The sequence below is a fragment of the Mycteria americana genome, unplaced genomic scaffold (assembly GCF_035582795.1).
Source record: "Mycteria americana isolate JAX WOST 10 ecotype Jacksonville Zoo and Gardens unplaced genomic scaffold, USCA_MyAme_1.0 Scaffold_38, whole genome shotgun sequence".
Taxonomy (NCBI): Eukaryota; Metazoa; Chordata; class Aves; order Ciconiiformes; family Ciconiidae; genus Mycteria; species Mycteria americana.
Genome location: NW_027445625.1, coordinates 58,997 through 74,674, shown reverse-complemented (window position 1 = coordinate 74,674; position 15,678 = coordinate 58,997).

The following is a 15,678-nucleotide window of genomic DNA, read 5'->3' as shown; positions in this document are numbered from 1 at the left end:
CTGAAAGCTCTACCTGGTTTTCACTGTCCCTTGGAACTGCATTCGCTGCAGCACAGACATTCGCGCTCTGCAAGAGCTTTGGTTGGTTATGATGCAACAATGCCTATGTGACTGTCGCAGAACCCGGCTGCCAAATTCGAAACGTCCAGCGATTGCGTCCACACGAAAGCTGCCAGCACTGAAAGTTCTACCTGGTTTTCACTGTCCCTTGGAACTGCATTCGCTGCCGCACAGACATTCGCGCTCTGCAAAAGCCTTGGTTGTTTATGATGCAACAATGCCTACGTGACTCTGGCAGAGCCCAGCTGCCAAATTCGAAACGTCCCGCGATTGCGCCCAGACGAAAGCTGCCAGCACTGAAAGGTCTACCTGGTTTTCACTGTCCCTTGGAACTGCATTCGCTGCCGCACAGACATTCGCGCTCTGCAAAAGCCTTGGTTAGTTATGATGCAACAATGCCTATGTGACACTCGCAGAGTCCGACTGCCAAATTCGAAACGTCCAGCGATAGCGCCCACACGAAAGCTGCCAGCACTGCAAGCTCTACCTGGTTTTCACTGTCTCTTAGAACTGCATTCGCTGCCACACAGACATTCGCGCTCTGCAAATTCCTTGGTTGGTTATGATGCAACAATTCCTATGTGACTCTGGCAGAGCCCGGCTGCCAAATTCGAAACGTCCAGTGATTGCGCCCACACGAAAGCTGCCAGCACTGCAAGCTCTACCTGGTTTTCACTGTCCCTTGGAACTGCATTCGCTGCCGCACAGACATTCACGCTCTGCAAATGCCTTGGTTGGCTATGATGCAACAATGCCTATGTGACTCTGGCAGAGCCCGGCTGCCAAATTCGAAACGTCCAGAGATTGCGCCCACACGAAAGCTGCCAGCACTGAAAGCTCTACCTGGTTTTCACTGTCCCTTGGAACTGCATTCGCTGCAGCACAGACATTCGCGCTCTGCAAATGCCTTGGTTGGTTATGATGCAACAATGCCTATGTGACTGTCGCAGAGCCCGTCTGCCAAATTCGAAACGTCCCGCGATTGCGCCCACACGAAAGCTGGCAGCACTGAAAGCTCTACCTGGTTTTCACTGTCCCTTGGAACTGCATTCGCTGCCGCACAGACATTCGCGCTCTGCAAAAGCCTTGGTTAGTTATGATGCAACAATGCCTATGTGACTCTGGCAGAGCGCAGCTGCCAAATTCGAAACGTCCCGCGATTGCGCCCACACGAAAGCTGCCAGCACTGAAAGCTCTACCTGGTTTTCACTGTCCCTTGGAACTGCATTCGCTGCCGCACAGACATTCGCGCTCTGCAAGAGCTTTGGTTGGTTATGATGCAACAATGCCTATGTGACTGTCGCAGAGCCCGGCTGCCAAATTCGAAACGTCCAGCGATTGCGCCCACACGAAAGCTGCCAGCACTGAAAGCTCTACCTGGTTTTCACTGTCCCTTGGAACTGCATTCGCTGCCGCACAGACATTCGCGCTCTGCAACAGCTTTGGTTGTTTATGATGCAACAATACCTACGTGACTCTGGCAGAGCCCGGCTGCCAAATTCGAAACGTCCCGCGATTGCGCCCACACGAAAGCTTCCAGCACTGAAAGCTCTACCTGGTTTTCACTGTCCCTTGGAACTGCATTCGCTGCCGCACAGACATTCGCGCTCTGCAAGAGCTTTGGTTGGTTATGATGCAACAATGCCTATGTGACTGTCGCAGAGCCCGGCTGCCAAATTCGAAACGTCCAGCGATTGCGCCCACACGAAAGCTGCCAGCACTGAAAGCTCTACCTGGTTTTCACTGTCCCTTGGAACTGCATTCGCTGCCGCACAGACATTCGCGCTCTGCAAGAGCTTTGGTTGGTTATGATGCAACAATGCCTATGTGACTGTCGCAGAGCCCGGCTGCCAAATTCGAAACGTCCAGCGATTGCGCCCACACGAAAGCTGCCAGCACTGCAAGCTCTACCTGGTTTTCACTGTCCCTTGGAACTGCATTCGCTGCCGCACAGACATTCGCGCTCTGCAAAAGCCTTGGTTAGTTATGATGCAACAATGCCTATGTGACACTCGCAGAGTCCGGCTGCCAAATTCGAAACGTCCAGCGATATCGCCCACACGAAAGCTGCCAGCACTGCAAGCTCTACCTGGTTTTCACTGTCCCTTGGAACTGCATTCGCTGCCACACACACTTTCGCGCTCTGCAAATTCCTTGGTTGGTTATGATGCAACAATTCCTATGTGACTCTGGCAGAGCCCGGCTGCCAAATTCGAAACGTCCAGCGATTGCGCCCACACGAAAGCTGCCAGCACTGAAAGCTCTACCTGGTTTTCACTGTCCCTTGGAACTGCATTCGCTGCCGCACAGACATTCACGCTCTGCAAAAGCCTTGGTTGGTTATGATGCAACAATGCCTATGTGACTCTGGCAGAGCCCGGCTGCCAAATTCGAAACGTCCAGAGATTGCGCCCACACGAAAGCTGCCAGCACTGAAAGCTCTACCTGGTTTTCACTGTCCCTTGGAACTGCATTCGCTGCAGCACAGACATTCGCGCTCTGCAAATGCCTTGGTTGGTTATGATGCAACAATGCCTATGTGACTGTCGCAGAGCCCGGCTGCCAAATTCGAAACGTCCAGCGATTGAGTCCACACGAAAGATGCCAGCACTGAAAGCTCTACCTGGTTTTCACTGTCCCTTGGAACTGCATTCGCTGCCGCACAGACATTCGCCCTCTGCAAGATGATTGGTTGGGTATGATACAACAATGCTTATGTGACTGTCGCAGAGCCCGGCTGCCAAATTCGAAAAGTCCAGCGATTACGCCCACACGAATGCTGCCAGCATGAAAGGTCTACCTGGTTTTCACTGTCCCTTGGAACTGCATTCGCTGCCGCACAGACATTCGCGCTCTGCAAAAGTCTTGGTTAGTTATGATGCAACAATGCCTATGTGACTCTGGCAGAGCCCGGCTGCCAAATTAGAAACGTCCCGCGATTGCGCCCACACGAAAGCTGCCAGCACTGAAAGCTCTACCTGGTTTTCACTGTCCCTTGGAACTGCATTCGCTGCCGCACAGACATTCGCGCTCTGCAATAGCTTTGGTTGGTTATGATGCAACAATGCCTATGTGACTGTCGCAGAGCCCGGCTGCCAAATTCGAAACGTCCAGCGATTGCGCCCACACGAAAGCTGCCAGCACTGAAAGCTCTACCTGGTTTTCACTGTCCCTTGGAACTGCATTCGCTGCCGCACAGACGTTCGCGCTCTGCAAGAGCTTTCATTGTTTATGATGCAACAATGCCTACGTGACTCTGGCAGAGCCCGGCTGCCAAATTCGAAACGTCCCGCGATTGCGCCCACACGAAAGCTGCCAGCACTGAAAGCTCTACCTGGTTTTCACTGTCCCTTGGAACTGCATTCGCTGCCGCACAGACATTCGCGCTCTGCAAGAGCTTTGGTTGGTTATGATGCAACAATGCCTATGTGACTCTGGCAGAGCCCAGCTGCCAAATTCGAAACGTCCCGCGATTGCGCCCACACGAAAGCTGCCAGCACTGAAAGCTCTACCTGGTTTTCACTGTCCCTTGGAACTGCATTCGCTGCCGCACAGACATTCGCTCTCTGCAAAAGCCTTGGTTGGTTATGATGCAACAATGCCTATGTGACTGTCGCAGAACCCGGCTGCCAAATTCGAAACGTCCAGCGATTGCGCCCACACGAAAGCTGCCAACACTGAAAGGTCTACCTGGTTTTCACTGTCCCTTGGAACTGCATTCGCTGCCGCACAGACATTCACGCTCTGCAAGAGCTTTGGTTGGTTATGATGCAACAATGCCTATGTGACTGTCGCAGAGCCCGGCTGCCAAATTCAAAACGTCCAGCGATTGCGCCCACACGAAAGCTCCCAGCACTGAAAGCTCTACCTGGTTTTCACTGTCCCTTGGAACTGCATTCGCTGCCGCACAGACATTCGCGCTCTGCAAAAGCCTTGGTTAGTTATGATGCAACAATGCCTATGTGACTCTGGCAGAGCCCAGCTGCCAAATTCGAATCGTCCCGCGATTGCGCCCAGACGAAAGCTGCCAGTATTGAAAGGTCTACCTGGTTTTCACTGTCCCTTGGAACTGCATTCGCTGCCGCACAGACATTCGCGCTCTGCAAATGCCTTGATTGGTTATGATGCAACAATACCTATGCGACTCTGGCAGAGCCGGGCTGCCAAATTCGAAACGTCCAGCGATAGCGCCCACACGAAAGCTGCCAGCACTGAAAGCTCTACCTGGTTTTCACTGTCCCTTGGAACTGCATTCGCTGCCGCACAGACATTCGCGCTCTGCAAAAGCCTTGGTTGGTTATGATGCAACAATGCCTATGTGACTGTCGCAGAACCCGGCTGCGAAATTCGAAACGTCCAGCGATTGCGCCCACACGAAAGCTGCCGGCACTGAAAGCTCTACCTGGTTTTCACTGTCCCTTGGAACTGCATTCGCTGCCGCAGAGACATTCGCCCTCTGCAAGAGCTTCGGTTGGTTATGATGCAACAATGCCTATGTGACTGTCGCAGAGCCCGGCTGCCAAATTCGAAACGTCCAGCGATTGCGCCCACACGAAAGCTGCCAGCATGAAAGGTCTACCTGGTTTTCACTGTCCCTTGGAACTGCATTCGCTGCAGCACAGACATTCGCGCTCTGCAAGAGCTTTGGTTGGTTATGATGCAACAATGCCTATGTGACTGTCGCAGAACCCGGCTGCCAAATTCGAAACGTCCAGCGATTGCGTCCACACGAAAGCTGCCAGCACTGAAAGTTCTACCTGGTTTTCACTGTCCCTTGGAACTGCATTCGCTGCCGCACAGACATTCGCGCTCTGCAAAAGCCTTGGTTGTTTATGATGCAACAATGCCTACGTGACTCTGGCAGAGCCCAGCTGCCAAATTCGAAACGTCCCGCGATTGCGCCCAGACGAAAGCTGCCAGCACTGAAAGGTCTACCTGGTTTTCACTGTCCCTTGGAACTGCATTCGCTGCCGCACAGACATTCGCGCTCTGCAAAAGCCTTGGTTAGTTATGATGCAACAATGCCTATGTGACACTCGCAGAGTCCGACTGCCAAATTCGAAACGTCCAGCGATAGCGCCCACACGAAAGCTGCCAGCACTGCAAGCTCTACCTGGTTTTCACTGTCTCTTAGAACTGCATTCGCTGCCACACAGACATTCGCGCTCTGCAAATTCCTTGGTTGGTTATGATGCAACAATTCCTATGTGACTCTGGCAGAGCCCGGCTGCCAAATTCGAAACGTCCAGTGATTGCGCCCACACGAAAGCTGCCAGCACTGCAAGCTCTACCTGGTTTTCACTGTCCCTTGGAACTGCATTCGCTGCCGCACAGACATTCACGCTCTGCAAATGCCTTGGTTGGCTATGATGCAACAATGCCTATGTGACTCTGGCAGAGCCCGGCTGCCAAATTCGAAACGTCCAGAGATTGCGCCCACACGAAAGCTGCCAGCACTGAAAGCTCTACCTGGTTTTCACTGTCCCTTGGAACTGCATTCGCTGCAGCACAGACATTCGCGCTCTGCAAATGCCTTGGTTGGTTATGATGCAACAATGCCTATGTGACTGTCGCAGAGCCCGTCTGCCAAATTCGAAACGTCCCGCGATTGCGCCCACACGAAAGCTGGCAGCACTGAAAGCTCTACCTGGTTTTCACTGTCCCTTGGAACTGCATTCGCTGCCGCACAGACATTCGCGCTCTGCAAAAGCCTTGGTTAGTTATGATGCAACAATGCCTATGTGACTCTGGCAGAGCGCAGCTGCCAAATTCGAAACGTCCCGCGATTGCGCCCACACGAAAGCTGCCAGCACTGAAAGCTCTACCTGGTTTTCACTGTCCCTTGGAACTGCATTCGCTGCCGCACAGACATTCGCGCTCTGCAAGAGCTTTGGTTGGTTATGATGCAACAATGCCTATGTGACTGTCGCAGAGCCCGGCTGCCAAATTCGAAACGTCCAGCGATTGCGCCCACACGAAAGCTGCCAGCACTGAAAGCTCTACCTGGTTTTCACTGTCCCTTGGAACTGCATTCGCTGCCGCACAGACATTCGCGCTCTGCAACAGCTTTGGTTGTTTATGATGCAACAATACCTACGTGACTCTGGCAGAGCCCGGCTGCCAAATTCGAAACGTCCCGCGATTGCGCCCACACGAAAGCTTCCAGCACTGAAAGCTCTACCTGGTTTTCACTGTCCCTTGGAACTGCATTCGCTGCCGCACAGACATTCGCGCTCTGCAAGAGCTTTGGTTGGTTATGATGCAACAATGCCTATGTGACTGTCGCAGAGCCCGGCTGCCAAATTCGAAACGTCCAGCGATTGCGCCCACACGAAAGCTGCCAGCACTGAAAGCTCTACCTGGTTTTCACTGTCCCTTGGAACTGCATTCGCTGCCGCACAGACATTCGCGCTCTGCAAGAGCTTTGGTTGGTTATGATGCAACAATGCCTATGTGACTGTCGCAGAGCCCGGCTGCCAAATTCGAAACGTCCAGCGATTGCGCCCACACGAAAGCTGCCAGCACTGCAAGCTCTACCTGGTTTTCACTGTCCCTTGGAACTGCATTCGCTGCCGCACAGACATTCGCGCTCTGCAAAAGCCTTGGTTAGTTATGATGCAACAATGCCTATGTGACACTCGCAGAGTCCGGCTGCCAAATTCGAAACGTCCAGCGATATCGCCCACACGAAAGCTGCCAGCACTGCAAGCTCTACCTGGTTTTCACTGTCCCTTGGAACTGCATTCGCTGCCACACACACTTTCGCGCTCTGCAAATTCCTTGGTTGGTTATGATGCAACAATTCCTATGTGACTCTGGCAGAGCCCGGCTGCCAAATTCGAAACGTCCAGCGATTGCGCCCACACGAAAGCTGCCAGCACTGAAAGCTCTACCTGGTTTTCACTGTCCCTTGGAACTGCATTCGCTGCCGCACAGACATTCACGCTCTGCAAAAGCCTTGGTTGGTTATGATGCAACAATGCCTATGTGACTCTGGCAGAGCCCGGCTGCCAAATTCGAAACGTCCAGAGATTGCGCCCACACGAAAGCTGCCAGCACTGAAAGCTCTACCTGGTTTTCACTGTCCCTTGGAACTGCATTCGCTGCAGCACAGACATTCGCGCTCTGCAAATGCCTTGGTTGGTTATGATGCAACAATGCCTATGTGACTGTCGCAGAGCCCGGCTGCCAAATTCGAAACGTCCAGCGATTGAGTCCACACGAAAGATGCCAGCACTGAAAGCTCTACCTGGTTTTCACTGTCCCTTGGAACTGCATTCGCTGCCGCACAGACATTCGCCCTCTGCAAGATGATTGGTTGGGTATGATACAACAATGCTTATGTGACTGTCGCAGAGCCCGGCTGCCAAATTCGAAAAGTCCAGCGATTACGCCCACACGAATGCTGCCAGCATGAAAGGTCTACCTGGTTTTCACTGTCCCTTGGAACTGCATTCGCTGCCGCACAGACATTCGCGCTCTGCAAAAGTCTTGGTTAGTTATGATGCAACAATGCCTATGTGACTCTGGCAGAGCCCGGCTGCCAAATTAGAAACGTCCCGCGATTGCGCCCACACGAAAGCTGCCAGCACTGAAAGCTCTACCTGGTTTTCACTGTCCCTTGGAACTGCATTCGCTGCCGCACAGACATTCGCGCTCTGCAATAGCTTTGGTTGGTTATGATGCAACAATGCCTATGTGACTGTCGCAGAGCCCGGCTGCCAAATTCGAAACGTCCAGCGATTGCGCCCACACGAAAGCTGCCAGCACTGAAAGCTCTACCTGGTTTTCACTGTCCCTTGGAACTGCATTCGCTGCCGCACAGACGTTCGCGCTCTGCAAGAGCTTTCATTGTTTATGATGCAACAATGCCTACGTGACTCTGGCAGAGCCCGGCTGCCAAATTCGAAACGTCCCGCGATTGCGCCCACACGAAAGCTGCCAGCACTGAAAGCTCTACCTGGTTTTCACTGTCCCTTGGAACTGCATTCGCTGCCGCACAGACATTCGCGCTCTGCAAGAGCTTTGGTTGGTTATGATGCAACAATGCCTATGTGACTCTGGCAGAGCCCAGCTGCCAAATTCGAAACGTCCCGCGATTGCGCCCACACGAAAGCTGCCAGCACTGAAAGCTCTACCTGGTTTTCACTGTCCCTTGGAACTGCATTCGCTGCCGCACAGACATTCGCTCTCTGCAAAAGCCTTGGTTGGTTATGATGCAACAATGCCTATGTGACTGTCGCAGAACCCGGCTGCCAAATTCGAAACGTCCAGCGATTGCGCCCACACGAAAGCTGCCAACACTGAAAGGTCTACCTGGTTTTCACTGTCCCTTGGAACTGCATTCGCTGCCGCACAGACATTCACGCTCTGCAAGAGCTTTGGTTGGTTATGATGCAACAATGCCTATGTGACTGTCGCAGAGCCCGGCTGCCAAATTCAAAACGTCCAGCGATTGCGCCCACACGAAAGCTCCCAGCACTGAAAGCTCTACCTGGTTTTCACTGTCCCTTGGAACTGCATTCGCTGCCGCACAGACATTCGCGCTCTGCAAAAGCCTTGGTTAGTTATGATGCAACAATGCCTATGTGACTCTGGCAGAGCCCAGCTGCCAAATTCGAATCGTCCCGCGATTGCGCCCAGACGAAAGCTGCCAGTATTGAAAGGTCTACCTGGTTTTCACTGTCCCTTGGAACTGCATTCGCTGCCGCACAGACATTCGCGCTCTGCAAATGCCTTGATTGGTTATGATGCAACAATACCTATGCGACTCTGGCAGAGCCGGGCTGCCAAATTCGAAACGTCCAGCGATAGCGCCCACACGAAAGCTGCCAGCACTGAAAGCTCTACCTGGTTTTCACTGTCCCTTGGAACTGCATTCGCTGCCGCACAGACATTCGCGCTCTGCAAAAGCCTTGGTTGGTTATGATGCAACAATGCCTATGTGACTGTCGCAGAACCCGGCTGCGAAATTCGAAACGTCCAGCGATTGCGCCCACACGAAAGCTGCCGGCACTGAAAGCTCTACCTGGTTTTCACTGTCCCTTGGAACTGCATTCGCTGCCGCAGAGACATTCGCCCTCTGCAAGAGCTTCGGTTGGTTATGATGCAACAATGCCTATGTGACTGTCGCAGAGCCCGGCTGCCAAATTCGAAACGTCCAGCGATTGCGCCCACACGAAAGCTCCCAGCATGAAAGGTCTACCTGGTTTTCACTGTCCCTTGGAACTGCATTCGCTGCCGCACAGACATTCGCGCTCTGCAAAAGCCTTTGTTGTTTGTGATGAAACAATGCCTACGTGACTCTGGCAGAGCCCAGATGCCAAATTCGAAACGTCCCGCGATTGAGCCCAGACGAAAGCTGCCAGCACTGAAAGGTCTACCTGGTTTTCAGTGTCCCTTGGAACTGCATTCGCTGCCGCACAGACATTCACGCTCTGAAAAACCTTTTGTTGGTTATGATGCAACAATGCCTATGTGACTCTGGCCAAGCCCGGCTGCCAAATTCGAAACGTCCAGCGATTGCGCCCACAGGAAAGCTGCCAGCACTGAAAGCTCTACCTGGTTTTCACTGTCCTTTGGAACTGCATTCGCTGCCGCCCAGACATTCGCGCTCTGCAAATGCCTTGGTTGGTTATGATGCAACAATGCCTATGTGACTGTCGCAGAGCCCGGCTGCCAAATTCGAAACGTCCAGAGATTGCACCCACACGAAAGGTCCCAGCACTGAAAGGTCTACCTGGTTTTCACTGTCCCTTGGAACTGCATTCGCTGCCACACAGACATTCGCGCTCTGCAAAAGCCTTGGTTGTTTATGATGCAACAATGCCTACGTGACTCTGGCAGAGCCCAGCTGCCAAATTCGAAACGTCCCGCGATTGCGCCCAGACGAAAGCTGCCAGCACTGAAAGGTCTACCTGGTTTTCACTGTCCCTTGGAACTGCATTCGCTGCCGCACAGACATTCGCGCTCTGCAAAAGCCTTGGTTAGTTATGATGCAACAATGCCTATGTGACACTCGCAGAGTCCGGCTGCCAAATTCGAAACGTCCAGCGATAGCGCCCACACGAAAGCTGCCAGCACTGCAAGATCTACCTGGTTTTCACTGTCTCTTGGAACTGCATTCGCTGCCACACAGACATTCGCGCTCTGCAAATTCCTTGGTTGGTTATGATGCAACAATTCCTATGTGACTCTGGCAGAGCCCGGCTGCCAAATTCGAAACGTCCAGTGATTGCGCCCACACGAAAGCTGCCAGCACTGCAAGCTCGACCTGGTTTTCACTGTCCCTTGGAACTGCATTCGCTGCCGCACAGACATTCACGCTCTGCAAATGCCTTGGTTGGCTATGATGCAACAATGCCTATGTGACTCTGGCAGAGCCCGGCTGCCAAATTCGAAACGTCCAGAGATTGCGCCCACACGAAAGCTGCCAGCACTGAAAGCTCTACCTGGTTTTCACTGTCCCTTGGAACTGCATTCGCTGCCGCACAGACATTCGCGCTCTGCAAGAGCTTTGATTGTTTATGATGCAACAATGCCTACGTGACTCTGGCAGAGCCCGGCTGCCAAATTCAAAACGTCCAGCGATTGCGCCCACACGAAAGCTGCCAGCACTGAAAGCTCTACCTGGTTTTCACTGTCCCTTGGAACTGCATTCGCTGCCGCACAGACATTCGCGCTCTGCAAGAGCTTTGGTTGGTTATGATGCAACAATGCCTATGTGACTGTCGCAGAACCCGGCTGCCAAATTCGAAACGTCCAGCGATTGCGTCCACACGAAAGCTGCCAGCACTGAAAGGTCTACCTGGTTTTCACTGTCCCTTGGAACTGCATTCGCTGCCGCACAGACATTCGCGCTCTGCAAAAGCCTTGGTTGTTTATGATGCAACAATGCCTACGTGACTCTGGCAGAGCCCAGCTGCCAAATTCGAAACGTCCCGCGATTGCGCCCAGACGAAAGCTGCCAGCACTGAAAGGTCTACCTGGTTTTCACTGTCCCTTGGAACTGCATTCGCTGCCGCACAGACATTCGCGCTCTGCAAAAGCCTTGGTTAGTTATGATGCAACAATGCCTATGTGACACTCGCAGAGTCCGGCTGCCAAATTCGAAACGTCCAGCGATAGCGCCCACACGAAAGCTGCCAGCACTGCAAGATCTACCTGGTTTTCACTGTCTCTTGGAACTGCATTCGCTGCCACACAGACATTCGCGCTCTGCAAATTCCTTGGTTGGTTATGATGCAACAATTCCTATGTGACTCTGGCAGAGCCCGGCTGCCAAATTCGAAACGTCCAGTGATTGCGCCCACACGAAAGCTGCCAGCACTGAAAGCTCTACCTGGTTTTCACTGTCCCTTGGAACTGCATTCGCTGCCGCACAGACATTCGCGCTCTGCAAGAGCTTTGGTTGGTTATGATGCAACACTGCCTATGTGACTGTCGCAGAGCCCGGCTGCCAAATTCGAAACGTCCAGCGATTGCGCCCACACGAAAGCTGCCAGCACTGAAAGCTCTACCTGGTTTTCACTGTCCCTTGGAACTGCATTCGCTGCCGCACAGACATTCGCGCTCTGCAACAGCTTTGGTTGTTTATGATGCAACAATACCTACGTGACTCTGGCAGAGCCCGGCTGCCAAATTCGAAACGTCCCGCGCTTGCGCCCACACGAAAGCTGGCAGCACTGAAAGCTCTACCTGGTTTTCACTGTCCCTTGGAACTGCATTCGCTGCCGCACAGACATTCGCGCTCTGCAAAAGCCTTGGTTAGTTATGATGCAACAATGCCTATGTGACTCTGGCAGAGCCCAGCTGCCAAATTCGAAACGTCCCGCGATTGCGCCCACACGAAAGCTGCCAGCACTGAAAGCTCTACCTGGTTTTCACTGTCCCTTGGAACTGCATTCGCTGCCGCACAGACATTCGCGCTCTGCAAGAGCTTTGGTTGGTTATGATGCAACAATGCCTATGTGACTGTCGCAGAGCCCGGCTGCCAAATTCGAAACGTCCAGCGATTGCGCCCAGACGAAAGCTGCCAGCACTGAAAGCTCTACCTGGTTTTCACTGTCCCTTGGAACTGCATTCGCTGCCGCACAGACATTCGCGCTCTGCAACAGCTTTGGTTGTTTATGATGCAACAATACCTACGTGACTCTGGCAGAGCCCGGCTGCCAAATTCGAAACGTCCAGCGATTGCGCCCACACGAAAGCTGCCAGCACTGAAAGCTCTACCTGGTTTTCACTGTCCCTTGGAACTGCATTCGCTGCCGCACAGACATTCGCGCTCTGCAAGAGCTTTGGTTGGTTATGATGCAACAATGCCTATGTGACTGTCGCAGAACCCGGCTGCCAAATTCGAAACGTCCAGCGATTGCGTCCACACGAAAGCTGCCAGCACTGAAAGGTCTACCTGGTTTTCACTGTCCCTTGGAACTGCATTCGCTGCCGCACAGACATTCGCGCTCTGCAAAAGCCTTGGTTGTTTATGATGCAACAATGCCTACGTGACTCTGGCAGAGCCCAGCTGCCAAATTCGAAACGTCCAGCGATTGCGACCAGACGAAAGCTGCCAGTACTGAGAGGTCTACCTGGTTTTCACTGTCCCTTGGAACTGCATTCGCTGCCGCACAGACATTCGCGTTCTGCAAATGCCTTGGTTGGTTATGATGCAACAATACCTATGTGACTCTGGCAGAGCCCGGCTGCCAAATTAGAAACGTCCAGCGATTACGCCCACACGAAAGCTGCCAGCATGAAAGGTCTACCTGGTTTTCACTGTCCCTTGGAACTGCATTCGCTGCCGCACAGACATTCGCGCTCTGCAAATGCCTTGGTTGGTTATGATGCAACAATGCCTATGTGACTCTGGCAGAGCCCGGCTGCCAAATTCGTAACGTCCAGCGATAGCGCCCACACGAATGCTGCCAGCACTGAAAGCTCTACCTGGTTTTCACTGTCCCTTGGAACTGCATTCGCTGCCGCACAGACATTCGCGCTCTGCAAATGCCTTGGTTGGTTATGATGCAACAATGCCTATGTGACTCTCGCAGAGCCCGGCTGCCAAATTCGAAACGTCCAGCGATTACGCCCACACGAAAGCTGCCAGCATGAAAGGTCTACCTGGTTTTCACTGTCCCTTGGAACTGCATTCGCTGCCGCACAGACATTCGCGCTCTGCAAATTCCTTGGTTGGTTATGATGCAACAATGCCTATGTGACTGTCGCAGAGCCCGGCTGCCAAATTCGAAACGTCCAGAGATTGCGCCCACACGAAAGCTGCCAGCACTGAAAGGTCTACCTGGTTTTCACTGTCCCTTGGAACTGCATTCGCTGCCGCACAGACATTCGCGCTCTGCAAGAGCTTTGATTGTTTATGATGCAACAATGCCTACGTGACTCTGGCAGAGCCCGGCTGCCAAATTCAAAACGTCCAGCGATTGCGCCCACACGAAAGCTGCCAGCACTGAAAGCTCTACCTGGTTTTCACTGTCCCTTGGAACTGCATTCGCTGCAGCACAGACATTCGCGCTCTGCAAGAGCTTTGGTTGGTTATGATGCAACAATGCCTATGTGACTGTCGCAGAACCCGGCTGCCAAATTCGAAACGTCCAGCGATTGCGTCCACACGAAAGCTGCCAGCACTGAAAGTTCTACCTGGTTTTCACTGTCCCTTGGAACTGCATTCGCTGCCGCACAGACATTCGCGCTCTGCAAAAGCCTTGGTTGTTTATGATGCAACAATGCCTACGTGACTCTGGCAGAGCCCAGCTGCCAAATTCGAAACGTCCCGCGATTGCGCCCAGACGAAAGCTGCCAGCACTGAAAGGTCTACCTGGTTTTCACTGTCCCTTGGAACTGCATTCGCTGCCGCACAGACATTCGCGCTCTGCAAAAGCCTTGGTTAGTTATGATGCAACAATGCCTATGTGACACTCGCAGAGTCCGACTGCCAAATTCGAAACGTCCAGCGATAGCGCCCACACGAAAGCTGCCAGCACTGCAAGCTCTACCTGGTTTTCACTGTCTCTTAGAACTGCATTCGCTGCCACACAGACATTCGCGCTCTGCAAATTCCTTGGTTGGTTATGATGCAACAATTCCTATGTGACTCTGGCAGAGCCCGGCTGCCAAATTCGAAACGTCCAGTGATTGCGCCCACACGAAAGCTGCCAGCACTGCAAGCTCTACCTGGTTTTCACTGTCCCTTGGAACTGCATTCGCTGCCGCACAGACATTCACGCTCTGCAAATGCCTTGGTTGGCTATGATGCAACAATGCCTATGTGACTCTGGCAGAGCCCGGCTGCCAAATTCGAAACGTCCAGAGATTGCGCCCACACGAAAGCTGCCAGCACTGAAAGCTCTACCTGGTTTTCACTGTCCCTTGGAACTGCATTCGCTGCAGCACAGACATTCGCGCTCTGCAAATGCCTTGGTTGGTTATGATGCAACAATGCCTATGTGACTGTCGCAGAGCCCGTCTGCCAAATTCGAAACGTCCCGCGATTGCGCCCACACGAAAGCTGGCAGCACTGAAAGCTCTACCTGGTTTTCACTGTCCCTTGGAACTGCATTCGCTGCCGCACAGACATTCGCGCTCTGCAAAAGCCTTGGTTAGTTATGATGCAACAATGCCTATGTGACTCTGGCAGAGCGCAGCTGCCAAATTCGAAACGTCCCGCGATTGCGCCCACACGAAAGCTGCCAGCACTGAAAGCTCTACCTGGTTTTCACTGTCCCTTGGAACTGCATTCGCTGCCGCACAGACATTCGCGCTCTGCAAGAGCTTTGGTTGGTTATGATGCAACAATGCCTATGTGACTGTCGCAGAGCCCGGCTGCCAAATTCGAAACGTCCAGCGATTGCGCCCACACGAAAGCTGCCAGCACTGAAAGCTCTACCTGGTTTTCACTGTCCCTTGGAACTGCATTCGCTGCCGCACAGACATTCGCGCTCTGCAACAGCTTTGGTTGTTTATGATGCAACAATACCTACGTGACTCTGGCAGAGCCCGGCTGCCAAATTCGAAACGTCCCGCGATTGCGCCCACACGAAAGCTTCCAGCACTGAAAGCTCTACCTGGTTTTCACTGTCCCTTGGAACTGCATTCGCTGCCGCACAGACATTCGCGCTCTGCAAGAGCTTTGGTTGGTTATGATGCAACAATGCCTATGTGACTGTCGCAGAGCCCGGCTGCCAAATTCGAAACGTCCAGCGATTGCGCCCACACGAAAGCTGCCAGCACTGAAAGCTCTACCTGGTTTTCACTGTCCCTTGGAACTGCATTCGCTGCCGCACAGACATTCGCGCTCTGCAAGAGCTTTGGTTGGTTATGATGCAACAATGCCTATGTGACTGTCGCAGAGCCCGGCTGCCAAATTCGAAACGTCCAGCGATTGCGCCCACACGAAAGCTGCCAGCACTGCAAGCTCTACCTGGTTTTCACTGTCCCTTGGAACTGCATTCGCTGCCGCACAGACATTCGCGCTCTGCAAAAGCCTTGGTTAGTTATGATGCAACAATGCCTATGTGACACTCGCAGAGTCCGGCTGCCAAATTCGAAACGTCCAGCGATATCGCCCACACGAAAGCTGCCAGCACTGCAAGCTCTACCTGGTTT